At 38.3% G+C, this 15,014-nt stretch overlaps 1 protein-coding gene across 1 annotated transcript in view; it reads right to left on the minus strand.

Moving 5' to 3' along the window:
• Positions 1-15,014, minus strand: part of sty (sprouty) — a 169,756-nt gene that overhangs the window by 24,501 nt on the left and 130,241 nt on the right. The gene's annotated exons all lie outside the window — the stretch shown is intronic.

Below are 15,014 nucleotides of genomic sequence, written 5' to 3' on the forward strand. Positions count from 1 at the left end.
CAATATCGCTATTCGATATGCCAATATTATCAAAACAAAATATCAATATCACTTTTTCCTTTCCAAAATACAAGGATTGCTGTACTTCCACTAAACTTGGCAAGTGGAGGTCTGTCTTTGTTCTCGAATGAGCAGTTAATGATAGGAGAATTTCAACTAGCGGAAAAATCAAAAGAGACTGCTGTAACTTGGTTGATAGCTGCGGCAGTGCATTGGAATTTCACATCATACGATAGGATTGGATGGACGTTAGTGGACTTTATAAGCTCAATCAAGACTACTCGTTGGGAAATGGCAAAAAACTGTAATATTGAGAAATTTGCGAAACATTTATTTTAAAATATTTTATTTTACATGATGGTGTAATGAGAACTAACACTGAGACGGCTTTGTATAGTTTTTTCTCACAAGATTGTTGCTCTAATTTCTATATTCTTCCTTTAAATTTATTTTAGTATTTCTTTTACTTCGCACCGATACAGATAGGTCTTATGGCGACGATGGGATAGAAACAGCCTAGGAGTGGGAAGGAAGCGGGCGTGGCCTTAATTAAGTTACAGCCCCAGCTTTTGCCTAGTGTGAAAATGGGATACCACGGAAAACCATCTTCAGGGCTGCCGACAGTGGGGTTCGAACCCACTATCTTTAAATTATAAATTGCAATTTGTGTTTTATAATAATCTCAACACTGTTATACAGGTGTGCTTAAAGTTTTAAGCTCACTACATTTCTTTAAACTGTCATGTTGGTTTTTTATTGATTGAGTTGAAACCTGTAATTTGATTTGTAATTTTGTAAAGGTTAATGAAAATACGATTAAAAAGTGGCTAAAACATGAGCCCTAAAGCTGACTTCTGGGTAAAAAAAGTTTAGAATATTGTTTACACACTCTGATTCTTCACTTTGTCAAGAATACCGTACATCGTGGGAACCATTTCCGCAACTGAAAGTAGCTTTCACGAGAAAACACCAACACAGAAACATTTTACGTGATGAATAATTCACTTTTATCTGCAAAGCAAAAATGTCTACAACATGCAATAGGCCACGCAAAAGACACACACGCACAGAACACAGACAGCAAACAATATAAGGGCAAAAGTCCTTGTTATCTGTCACTACCCTTTTTCTTTCTTTCTTTCTTTCTTTCTTTCTGTCTTCTTCTCCTCTTCTTCGCGAATGGATCACCGAGGACCACGCGGAATCAACATTTTGCAGCCTTTTTTGCCCAGTAGTTCATCTTCAATGATTGTGCATGTCTCCGGTCCTCCGACCACGCCGATCGTGCGGGTTTCCTTTCCTGTTCCTCAAATCCCAGTGTTTGAATGATGTTTTGTATTTCCTTCCGATCTTGTAGATTTGGCGATCCTAATTCAGTGAGGTCTTTCTCTAACTAATAGTTTGTACCACTTCGGTCTAGTCGCCTTGTTTTGTGGAAATTTGTAAATTTGATGTGAAAGTCTGTCAGGGTTCATTCTCTCCAAATGCCCTGCAAATTGGATTCGTCGCATTCGAATTGCATCTGTAATTTTGGAAATGTGCTTGTATATTTCACTATTAGGTTTAGGGTAATGAGTTCCGTTTATGATTCTTGGTCCTAAAATTTTTCTCATGATTTTTCGTTCTTTAATTTGTAATTGTTCCTTTAATCCCTTTTGTTGTAGGTTGAGAGTTTCCGCAGGGTAGAGTGCTTCTGGTTTAACTACTGTATTGTAATGTATCTTATTGTTCTATGAAAGACGTTTATTGTAGACGGTTCCTGTTAACTGGAAAGCAGTTTCCATCTTATGAATTCTTGAAATTATGGATTTATTTTCATTACAATTTTCTGTAATCCATTCACCTAGGTATTTGAATTCATTCACCCTTGAGATGTTGTTAGTGCCAATGATAAGTTATTGTGGTGCATTATTTATGTCAGTCAAACATTTCTATATTAAAATATTTCGTGTTTTTCTTTTACGGTAATAGACTACAGTACTCATGAAGTGTATTCTGTACTCATTGCTTCATTAATACCTCTATGCCTGATATTTTCCAACTATCTTTTCGATATCGGTAACGTCATAACTAGGGCCCGGAAGGTGAGGAAATGTCCTTTTATTCTTGAGAGTCGGAAGACGACGCCCAACATAATATAATGTTCATTCTGGGTCACTGTAGGCCACAAAATGGAGGGTTTTATTTGTCCTTTTTTGCCTTTTCGGCTTTCACATCCTTTTTTAAGCCTTTTTCAGGTCTTAACGGCTTTTTTTGCAATTTAACCTTCTTTCGACTACATTTGTACTGTCCATTCTCAATTCAAATCACCATTAGTTCATCAATCACCTCTTAAATATATTTTCTGTAGTAAGGGAGAAAATAAAAATGAAACAAAGAAACGAATGCTTTAAAAGAACCAGGGGTATCAAATTATGTCAAGATAAGTGAAATACTGAAAGGAAAACATTTTGACGCGAGTGTTTTTGAAGAGAAAGATCTCGCTTGTTTCAAGAATGGACCCTTAACATCCGTTGGTGTGGAGAGAAGTTTCACAACGTGTTGTCTGAAAACCGACGATCCTTTACACCTATGAACCTGCAGATGGCTATGGTGATATACTGCAAAGCCAACTGAAGGTTTCCTAATTCCAATTTCTGTAAACCCACTGTGATTAAGCCAAATATAATTCCAGTTATACTAATTTCAATTTCTCTCTCCAGGATGTCCATTGCGGGTTCCCTGAATTCATTCTAGATTTTTTTTAAACATTTCATTCTAAATTCTGCAGGTACGTTTTCTGAAAAACACACATTACTTCTTTCTTAAATTATACTAATCTAAAACTTGTCACTTGGAATGCTAATGAAATAGCATCCATATATAATAGAACTCTAAAATTGAGACGAGCGCAACAAATTCCATGGCCGAGTTACAAAAAACAGTCTCTTACAATTAATGCTAAATTTCGCCATTATAACTCCGTCATCAAACCAGAAGCAACGTATGCAAGTGAAACAATATTCAAACTTAATACCCAAGCAACAACAGACAAACTGCAGAAAGCGGATAGAAGAATTCTCCGGACAATTATTAATAAAAATCATCACGTTTACCCAATTCAGAAATTTACAAGGAATGTGAACCAATTATTGACACGATGAGAAAACGGAGGATTGCATTTTTTTTTTTTGGACACATATGCCGTTTGCCAAATTTTAGACTCCTCAAACAGGTTTTTGATTTCTTTTGGAATAGTAAAACAAAAACACTTGGTTTAATGAAATACGAATGGATTTGGATGAATTGAAAACTACTACAGAACAAATTGAAATTAAACAAGAGAAGAAGATTCTAAACAAGAAGAATACAAAACTATCACTACAAAACATCAAAACGTAAGCATTATATCAGCAGAAGAACGGGTTGCAAGATCGTCTAGAATGAAGAAGTTTTGGGAAAAGACGAAATTATCAAGTTTTAAAACAATGAACTTATATTTTGATGTACTTATTTCTTCAAGATTTTATTGTATAAGGTTGATTTTGGTGCTCCAATGTGGGCATAAACAGTGTAAGCAAATAAATCTAAAAACATATACTGTCTGAAAGAAGTAGTATTTCACTCCCATATCTTTGCACTGTACGTTTCATACTACCAGAATTTTGTATTTTAAAACATATTTCTTCATTAAATATGTAATTAAAACTAAAATTATGAATGAATTTACATCGCAGTTTTACGGTTTTTTGTGTGCCAATTTTAGGTCCCTTTTTGTGGATATTTTTAGTCTTTCTACAGGTCTTTTTTTAAAGCAATTACAGGTCATCAACTTCCGAGAACTAGCCCGTAACATAGTATCGATATCACAAAATATCGACAGAAAAGTTTCTTGCTTATATCGATAATATAGCAACATTCGTACTGTGGATCGTAGCAATGCAGATTCAGGTGACAGCAGCACATAACTGGTTAAAAGTACCATTTTAAACGTAGCCAAGGAAGTTCCAACACAGGTTTTACATTATTATGACACATGCATCGTGTGTTATCAAACCTTTTTCATGTACCTTTGAAAATTGCAACTTTGATATTTGTTAATCCTACTGGGCAGTGATACCATTAGTTACTTTTATATTAAATATACTGTACCGTGTTTCAAATAGTATTATGTAGTTTATATTTTACCTTTACCTACACTGTATGCATGCTATAATTCGAGCCCTGCGCGGATAAACAAAATATTATCCACATCCGCTCCGCATTTCCTTTATCCGAGAATGGTTATCCACATCCGCAAATTATTATCCGCGGATATTGTAAATATTTAACTACAGTATATTACACCCAAGGTATTGAAACGGATAGATCTCTTCACATAATACAATAGGCCTGATACCTGGCACCAGAACCCCTACAGTCACAGTTTTATGAGGGATTTTCTCTTGCGACAACTACCGTCGTACTGAAGTTTGTTCCTTCTTTTCACTAATTGCGGGCAGGAGCGAGTTAGGCTCAGGTCAGATTTACGGCTTTATGGTCTCAAGGCTCTTTATATATCACCATTCTCTTATACCACTGTCAAGGGTCGCCTAACCACAAGCAAAATTAAGAGTACACCTGAGTGAAAAATCAATAAACTTTATTATTTATAAATTATCATCAAATTTACCCGCATCCGTGCAGGGCTCTAGCTATAATGCAGCATTATTTCCCGTATCATAACTTCAGAGCAGTGTTGTCACCGAGCACAAATGAAATTACCCTAACATTATTAACATTTTACCCCAAATAACCCTAGATTTAGAAAATACATGAATAATTAAAAAAGAGAATAACTTAAAGTTATTTTCACTCGTATTATAATAGTTAGCGGAGAGAAAAGCAAGGCCATGATGATATGAAGAGGAGAAACACAAGGATAAGGCACTGTGAAAATTGGTGGTCAAAATCTTGAAATTGTGGACAGTGGATTAATACATTCATCCCGAAAGAAAAAAAAAACAACAGATAAGTCAATTTTTTAGTTTTTTTCATTTTGGCAGTAACCTACTAAGGTCAATGTTGTCTATCCTTCGACACTAACAAGATAAGCCATTTCATCATAATATTGAAGAAGTAGCTAACTTTTACTTGCATATTAATCAAGAATACAGAACAGTCCCCACTAAGGGCCAGATAAGTTGAGTTATCTTGTTAATATTCTGAATATTGTTAATAAAAGTGGCTACAACCAGATAAGTCAGTTTGTCTAGTGTGTGGTTATTGTGGACGTGGACAATATCATCCTGTAAATGAACTACTGAGTGAATTCACACAACTGCTTCTGTTAAAGAGAACTATTAAATCTTACTAGCTAACAATGCACAAATGTAATTTACACGCTTTGGTTTTCACTGGTCCACAGAAGAAAATAATGCCTGGTCGACATAGCACAAGTCAGTTTTATTCGCGACCCAAAGCAGATGATTTATTCATTTTTTTTTTGAATTAAACAAAATCTAACCAAAACCATTATATAAAAACTGTTTAATATAACGCAGAATTCATGTTACGTTACCTAATCAGGAAGGTTAACAATTCTTAGTCTTTGTTAATCACAGGCTCCATCCAGAAGTTATCACTGCAGGAGGAAGCTATTATATCTATTAATACAAACTCTTATTATCATCGTGAGCTTCCTCGCGATTCCCTGGCAATCGCCGAATATCTGGTTATTACTAGGCTCCACCGGGCAGTGATCACTGCGTGGAGGGCCCACTATACCTATTACAGCTTGTTTAGTTCTTATAATTGTAGATTTGATTCGTACATTACTGATAAAACACGGTCTAAGTTGGAGGATAGTTCTGTATAGAGTCCTTGGAATAAATAAATAAATAAATAAATAAATAAATAAATAAATAAATAAATAAAATAAATAAATAAATAAATAAATATAGATGATGGAGTTGAAGTTCGATGGAAAGAGAGGGAGGAGACCTAGAATAAGGTGGATCGATTCAATAAAGAGGAGTGCGAGAAGACGAAACTCGAACAAAATGATGGAAGAGGAGAGAGGAAGGTGGCAAAGTGCGATAAATGCCCCGATCTGACAGGAGCTGGGTAAGGGGAAAGAAGGATGATGATGATGATGATGATGATTATGATGATGCTGTGTAGTAGCTAGTGTCGATTAGACTCACGAAGATACTGAAGAATAGGAGAAAGTATAATTCTGTGTAAACCAGTCGAAAGACTATAGGAATAATTTCTATGAGTTAGCAGTGACAATATTTTTATCTTCTATTATTTTAAATGTACTTAAACCAACTGATGCTCAAAATCTCTCTGTTGAATCAGAATAATAATGTTATTGGTTTCTACGTCCTACAAAATACGTTTACAGTTTTCGGATATGCCGAGCTGCCGAAATTTTGTCCTACAGTAGTTCTTTTACGTGCCAGTAAATCCGACAGGAGGAGGCTGACATGTATTTGAATACCATGAAATACCACCGGACTGAGCCGTAATCAAACTCACCAATTTAGCCTCAGAAGGCCAGCGCTCTTCCGTCTGAGCTACTCAGTCCTACTTATGAAGTCAGTGAAGGTAATATCTGATCGATTTTCTTATTTGCATGATGCCAAATTACAAAATGCCGACAGAAAATGACTGATTAATGATCCTGATTTTTTAGGTTTAAATCCTGTTCTATTTAAATTATAGGGAAAAGGTAACAGGTGTTCCTTATCTGAAGGCTGCTTTCTCTCTATTAATGTGTCTGGCATTGTCAAATGTATCAGTAGAGATAATTCTTTTGTTAGATAACGCTAAAAGAACTTGCCACACGGATCACCTAAAAACAGACACAATAATAATGCAATTATGCGTACCAAACATGACGGCCGGGCTGTGTGGATCAGGCATTTGAGGTGCTGGACTTCTGACCCCAACTTGGCAGGTTCGATCCTGGCACAGTCTGGTGATATTTGAAGGTGCTCAAATGCGTCAGCCTCGTGTCGGCAGATTTACTGGTACGTAAAAGAACGCCAGCGGGACAAAATTCCGGCACTTCAGCGTCTCCAAAACCGTAAAAGTACTTGGTGGGACGTAAAGCCATATTATTATTATTATTATTATTATTATTATTATTATTACAGAACACTCGAGAAAACTGTTACAGCAGAATTGGAAACAAGACTGGTTCAGATTAATTTTATATTTGTAGTCAAATAATGCTTGGCCCCAGAGATGCGTCGGCTAGCGACCACGGAGCCTTTAGCCGAGTTCTGCCTTTTCATCCACTTATGCCAGGCTCCTCACTCTTTCAACTATCCTATCCAACCTCCCTTGGTCAACTCTTGCTCTTTTCCGCCCCGACGGCATTTCGTTTGTGATTCCAGGAGCCTCTTTCATTATCATGCCCTTCGTGGCCCTTGTCTTTATTTGGCAGATTCCCTCTGTGGGTGGGGGCGGTAGAATAATATCCACGGTATCCCTTGCCTGTCGTAAGAGGCGGCTAAAAGGGGCCTCAAGGGCTCTTAACTTGGGAGAGTGGGTTGGCGACCACGGGATCTTTACCTGAGTCATGGCATTGCTTCCACTTACTTGCGTCAGTTCCTCACTTTCATAAATGGGATTGTAAATAAAGGGTGCAGATCTCTGCACAAGATTATGAGGGTATTTAGGGGTTGTAGTAAGGATGTAAAGGAAAGGGCATACAGTATAAGTCTCTGGCAAGACCTCACTAGAGTATGGTTCCAGTGTATGGGACCCTCACCAGAATTACTTGATTCAAGAACTGGAAAAAATCCAAAGGAAGGCAGCTCGATTTGTTCTGGGTAATTTCCGACAAAAGAGTAGCGTTACAAAAATGTTGCAAAGTTTGGGCTGGGAAGAACTGAGAGAAAGAAGACGAACGAATACGTTTGAGAGTTGATTTTAAAAGTAGGAAAGATCACAATATGAAGATAAAGCTGGAATTCAAGAGAATAAATTGGGGCAGGGGAGTTAGCACATGCAGAACATGCCTCTCTATACAGCGAATCCCAAGAAACGCTGCTGTGTGATTCCATTCAAATGTTATATCAAACAACGTGCACCATGATTTCCCGGGTCTACAAAAAACAAAACTCAGAAAAAGGTCGGCCAATTGCAAAATAATTTTTCAAGACATATTTTATCCTTACTAATTTAAAATATAGTGTCAGAAACAATCCAGTAATAAATCAAAATTACATCACAATTAGTTATTCAGTAATTTTGCATTTTATTGTCAAAAAAGTCGAAAATTTTCGCTTGCTTACAAATCAATAACATTTTCTGGAAGGAGTAACAATCGTCGTAGAAACGTCTTGTTCGTGCGAAACAAATACTCGTGCCCCATTGTTTGTTAACAGCTAAAAACATTGTCATTTAATCTAATATAGCGAAAGGGTCCCCTGTGTTCAAATTATAGTGTGCCCTAAACTTTCTGGCAAAACTGTATATATTTTGGTCTATGGTTGTTCTTGTAAAAAAAAGCAAAAAAACAACAACAACAATTAATCAACGTCATTGATAACGTAACTTAATTACAGTAGAGTTTAAGAGCACAACACAATCACAATTCAAATAATAAGAACAAAAGTGTGGGGTTTGTTTACAATATTATCTTTTAAAACTAATTAATGTAAAACACATTTGTAACTTACTGAATTTATTATCAATTAAAAAACGCGTCCCAAAAATGTCACAGAGAATGACGGAGCGCTGTGAGCGGGAGAAGCAAGGTAGCATGGAGGGTTAGGAGCCTGGCGACCTCAATGCGAGCCCAATCTTCGGCCCCCAAGGTGAGGCACGTACACAAACGGAACACAGCACTTCTCCTTTTTTATTTAACTTCTTTTCTTTCCTCTCTACCTGTTGGACTCCTGGTATTACGCATGGGCACGCAAAGCTGCTACGCCGCGTCTGAAATACATTGACCCGTCTGAAGCCAGCTGGTATACTCAGCTTAACTCTGAGAAATACGAATTATACCAAGAGGGTCGAATAACTACTGGCATTAATAAGAGAAAACAAACCGTCCCTCTCTCACCCCACGACAAATCAATGGATACGAACATACACCATTGTAGAATCTTGATGGGCAAACTCTTCACAATATTAATAACACTCGTCTGCAACAAATTCAAGGCATCGAAATGTACATATTTTTAGGACAATATCACGCTAGATCCAAAACAAAGGCTATCATATTTCTAGCACGAATAAATTAATTGTTGATACTGAGCTTTGCATATACGATACCGTTACTGAAACCAATTAAATAACAACTTCTGTGAATGATATTAATATTTTCATTTATTTTCTTCACAGAAAGTACCGGTATTGTGTTGTTTGTAACTCCTACAAATTTTCTAGAACGTACTCGGTCATTTAGGGGTATTTAGGGGTTGTAGTAAGGATATCAAGGAGAGGGCATATAAGGTCTCTGGTAATACCCCGAACTAGTTATGGTTCCAGTGTATGGGACCCTCACCAGGATAACTTGATTCGAGGAAAAAAATCCAAAGAGCAGCCCGATTTGTTCTGGGTGTTAACGAAAATGTTGCAAACTAGTGTGGTTCAGCAAGTTATAGTAATTTCAATTTCTTCCTCCAGGATGTCCATTGCGCGTTTGCTGAATTCATTCTAGGTGGAAAAAACACTTCATTCTAAATTCTGCAAATATTTCTTTTTTAACAAACACGGAATTCCTCTTTTACAATTATGTTAATCTAAAAGTAAATAATGTCTGAAAAAAGAAGTATTTCACCCATATTTTTGTACTGTATGTTGCATACCGCCACAATTTTACATTTTTAATATTATATTCATTTATTACATATGTAATGAATTTTAATCACATTTTTTACGTCCTTTTAGGCCCCTTTTTTATATGATTACGTCTTTCTATGTGTCTTATTTGGCAATTTTAGGTCTTCAACTTCCGAGCCCAAATCGCAGGTAAGCCAGATTGCAAAATATAATGAAAATCAAATTCAACTGTCGGGAAAAAAAGGTGGACATAATTTCCATATTAACCCTTGGGATGACACACACTGCGTACTTCAATATTGTTATGGAAACTATACTGACTGTGAACTCCATTTTTTCTGTTTACAACAATCCATACAACAGCTATTGGAGATTCTGGAGGTGATCGGGATCAGATACCGAGGAAGAAGAATCATCTACAGTCTGCAGTGATAACAATCGAGGGCTTTGAAAACGGAGTGAGGCAAGCCTGTAGTTTGTCGCCTGTGCCATTCACTGTTTATATAAAACAGGCGGCAAAGGAATCGAAGAGGAATTTGGAAAAGGAATCACAAACCAAATCTTATGAATAGGTTAGAAGTAACAGACATGAAAGTGGCGAGAATGATTGCTGGTACAAACAGGTGGAATGAGGAGATAAAGGCTAAGTTAGGAATGAACTCGATAGATGAAGCTGTACGCATAAACCAGCTTCGGTGGTGGGTCATGTGAAGCGAATGGAGGAGGATAGATTACCTAGGAGAATAATGGACTCTGCTATGGAGGGTAAGAGAAAGAGAGTGAGACCAAGACGACGATGCTTAGACTCAGTTTCTAACAATTTAAAGATAAGAGGTATAGGCTAGAACTAAACGAGGCCACAGCACTAGTTGCAGAGAGAGGATTGTGGCGACATTTAGTAAATTCACAGAGGCCTGCAGACTCAACGCTGAAAGGTATAATGGTCTATACTGATGATGTATGTATGTATGTATGTATGTATGTATGTATGTATCACAATACAAGAAGAGGAAAACAAAACCCTGAGATTTGATGATGATATTGTTATTTTATCCGAATCTGCAGAAGAACTGGAGAAACTGCTGAATGGTATGGGGAAGGAGTACAAGATGAAAATAAATAAGTCCAAAACAAAAGTACGTGTAGTCGAACGAAGTCAGGTGATGCAGGAAGTATTAGATTAGGGAACGAACTCTTAATATGAAGTAGATAAATATTGTTACTTAGGCAGTAGAATAACTACCGATGGCAGAAGGACATAAAATGCAGACTAGCACAAGCAAGGAAGGTCTACCTTAAAAAAATTTGCTCACTTCGAACATTGATATAGGAATTAGAAAAATGTTTTTGAAGACTTTCGTCTGGATCGTGGCATTGTATGGAAGTGAAACTTGGACGATAACCAGCTCAGAAAGAATGAGAATAGAACCTTTTGAAATGTGATATTACAGAAAAATGCTGAAGGTGAAATGAGTAAATCGAATCACGAACGAAGAGATGCTGAATCGAGATACTTAGCAAGACAAATGAAATGAAATGAAATGGCGTATGGCTTTTAGTGCCGGGAGTGTCCGAGGACAAGTTCGATTTGGCTAAATTTGACGAGATAAGATAGAATAATAGAACACATCTTAAGACACCCACGACTTGTTCAGTTGGTTTTTGAGGGAAGTGTATGCGGTAAGAACGGTAGGAGTAGACCAATGTATGAATATGACAAGCAGATTAGAGCAGATATAGGATGTAGAAGTTACGTAGAACAGAACAGTAACATTCAACATGACAGAGTGATTAAACTAGAGGCACTATATGCTTCAAAAACCCTCAATCTTCAACAAAAAGGATTAAAGAAATTGTTAGAGATTAGCGAACGAAAAATGAGAACAATCTTAGGGCCAAGAGTTTAAAATGAAATTCATTATCCTAAATCTAATTATGAAACAATTTTCCCCATAAAATTTCTGCAAAATAAGGCCACTACACCGAAGTGATATAAACTAATGGAGAAAGACTTTATTGAACTATGATCACCAAGCCTACCCGAACACTGGGATTTTAGGAAGAATAACACGAATCTACACGAGGTAAGACTTAAAATCTCAAAAATCAACGTGAATTCGAGAGAATTTCTAAACAGATATTGGTTGAGTGTCCATGTGAAAAATCCCTCCGAAAGTTTGGCAAAACTGGTGTCCGACACAGCATAAATTCCCGCTGTGAGCTGGAATCGAACCATCAGCTTGGTTCAGAAGCCCAATACTCTACCGTGTGAGCCATACCGCCCAGCCCACCACGGAATATTCTGAAGAGTTTATACATGATACATAATATTTAATTAAAATTATTTTAAACTGATCCAACTGCAAAATATCCGACTTGGTAAACAGTGGACTAGTGGAAGTGAGTCATTTCCTCCTGAACGTTAGTTGTAATTTGAGTACCTCGTCACCTGGACATTCTTTCCTAACTGCAGATAAACGTACATACAGCGAACAACTTCCTGGTTTGTGAAGTAGGGAATATTAAGTGACGAGAGTCGGCTGACACATTGTCAATTTCACTGTGTTATGTCACCCCTGCATATTCATAGTTTTTTTTTGCTTTGGGCTTTACGTCGCACCGACACAGATAGGTCTTATGGCGACGATGGGATAGGAAAGGCCTAGGAGTTGTTAGGAAGCGGCCGTGGCTTTAATTAAGGTACAGCCCCAGCATTTGCCTGGTGTGGAAATGGGAAACCACGGAAAACCATCTTCGGCGCTGCCGATAGTGGGATTCGAACCTACTATCTCCCGGATGCAAGCTCACAACCGCGCGCCTCTACGCGCACGACCAACTCGCCCGGTATATTCATAGTTTTAGATTCACAGTCGGCAACATTTGAAAAGAATGGTTATCATTTCTTAAAAACTTGTCTCCTTCCGCTAACCGAAGTGAAGAACTGTAACACACAGAAACTAAAATAAGCTTATGCAGGCCCTTGGATCACTGAATGAAATGAGCGTGATGGTGTATGTATTCCATTCCTCAACTTGTGCATTCTTAGAGGCGGCAATCAATCATCAGTGATCTGCATTTAGTGCTGTCGCCATCCGACTCGTTGGCTGAATGGCCAGCGTACTGGCCTTCGGTTCAGAGGGTCCCGGGTTCGATTCCCGGCCGGGTCGGTGTTTTAACCTTCATTGGTTAATTCCAATGGCCCGGGGGCTGGGTGTTTGTGCTGTCCCCAACATCCCTGCAACTCACACACCACACATAACATTATCCTCCACCACAATAACACCTACACATGGCAGATGCCGCCCACCCTCATCGGAGGGTCTGCCTTACAAGGGCTGCACTCGGCTAGAAATAGCCATACGAAATTATTATTAGTGCTGTCGCCCAGGTGGCAGGTTCCCTATCAGTTGTTTACGTACGCTTTTCTCAAACATTTCCAAACAACTTGGAAATTTATCGAACACCTCCCTTAAAAATTATTCCAATTCCTTATTTCTCGTCCTATGAATGAATATTGGGCCCAATTTGACCTCGCGAACTCCACGTTTATCTTCATATCATCCCTACTCTTTAAAGCTCCACTGAAGCTTATTCGCCTTCTAATGTCATTTCACGCTATCACGCCAATGACAGCTCAGAACATACCACTTAGTCGAGTAGCTCGTCTCCTTACTCCCAAGTCTTTCCAGTCCAAAGTTTGCAGCATTTCCCTAACACTACTTATTTGTCTGAAGTCATCCAGAGTAAACACCGCTGCTTTCCTTTGGATCTTTTGCATTCTCGTATCAAGTAGTCCTGGTGAGGATCCCATATACTGGAACCATACTCTAACTGCGGTTTTATCAGAGACTAATAAGCCCTTTCGTCGCCATAAGACCTGTCTGTGTCGGTGCGACGTAAAGCCCCTAGCAAAAAAATAAAAAATAAGCCCTCTCCATCCTTACTACAACCCCTAAATACCATCATAATCATGTGAAAAGATCGGTAACCTTACTTAACAACTTCGTGAATATCATTACCCCACTGAAGATCATTCTTTAGGTACTTGCAGTTTACCGCAAGAGGTACTATCATCCTATTAACGCAGTAATTAGGACTGAGAGGACTTTTCCTGTTGGTGAAACAACCTGACTTTTCAACCCATTTACCATCATACCATTGCCCGCTGTCCATCACACAACATTGTCTAGGTTCTCCTTCAGTCGCTCACAATCCTGTAATTCGTTTACTACTGTATACAGAATAACATTATCCGCAAATATCCTTATCTGTAATTCCAGTCCTTTACTTATATACTTCTTCTTTCAGTAAATCTGTCCTTAGACAGGTATCAACTGGTTGCCCTCCATTTCTCTCTGTCCTGAGCATCTTCCTTCATTTGCTTGTAACTTCTTCCTCTCTTCACATCTGTCAGCATTCCAAACTTTATTTTTCCTTCAACTTTTCTCTCCATGATTGTAGTAGAAAATGTTTACGTAACACGTGACCAATTCAAGATGCCGATACCGGCACATAGCCTGCTCCTGTCTAATAACACCAAGGGGTCTGCTCAAGACTTAGCGTCGCCATCCGACGGACGAATCACCATCAACTGCCGAGAGACTTTGCAATTCAATCCAGGCTTTTGGCACGCTATCTAGTGATTAGAAAGTTTATACCATCACCTCTCCTATCCTACCGACCAATAATCTGATGATGAAAATTTTCGACCAACGGGACTCCAACCGGCTAACCACGGTGTCAGACCGTAACAGATTTAACGCCTTAACGATCATGGTCGTCATTATTTAATAACGATACTCATTAAAATAATTAAGCAAGCGGTAAAAAAATGAAATGGCGTATGGCTTTTAGTGCCGGGAGTGTCTGAGGACATGTTCGACTCACCAGATGCAGGTCTTTTGATTTGACTCCCGTAGGCGACCTGCGCGTCGTGATGAGGACGAAATGATGAAGACGAAGCCCCCATGCCAGCGAAATTAACCAATGATGGTTAAAATTCCCGACCCTGCCGCGAATCGAACCCGGGACCCCTGTGACCAAAGGCCAGCACGCTAACCATCTAGCCATGGAGCCGGGCTTAGCAAGACAAATTGCTTGTAACAATGTAGAACAGAAAGCTCTTAAGCCAGCACAGGGCGCGACGTTTCAAGGAACGGAAGCGGGCGCTTAGTGAGATTTTCCCTCAACGATGAAATGCATGAAGAAAATCATATTTATACTAACTTACAGCTTCAGATTTATTTGGTTAA

Source organism: Anabrus simplex, chromosome 1, assembly GCF_040414725.1.
Source record: "Anabrus simplex isolate iqAnaSimp1 chromosome 1, ASM4041472v1, whole genome shotgun sequence".
Lineage (NCBI taxonomy): Eukaryota > Metazoa > Arthropoda > Insecta > Orthoptera > Tettigoniidae > Anabrus > Anabrus simplex.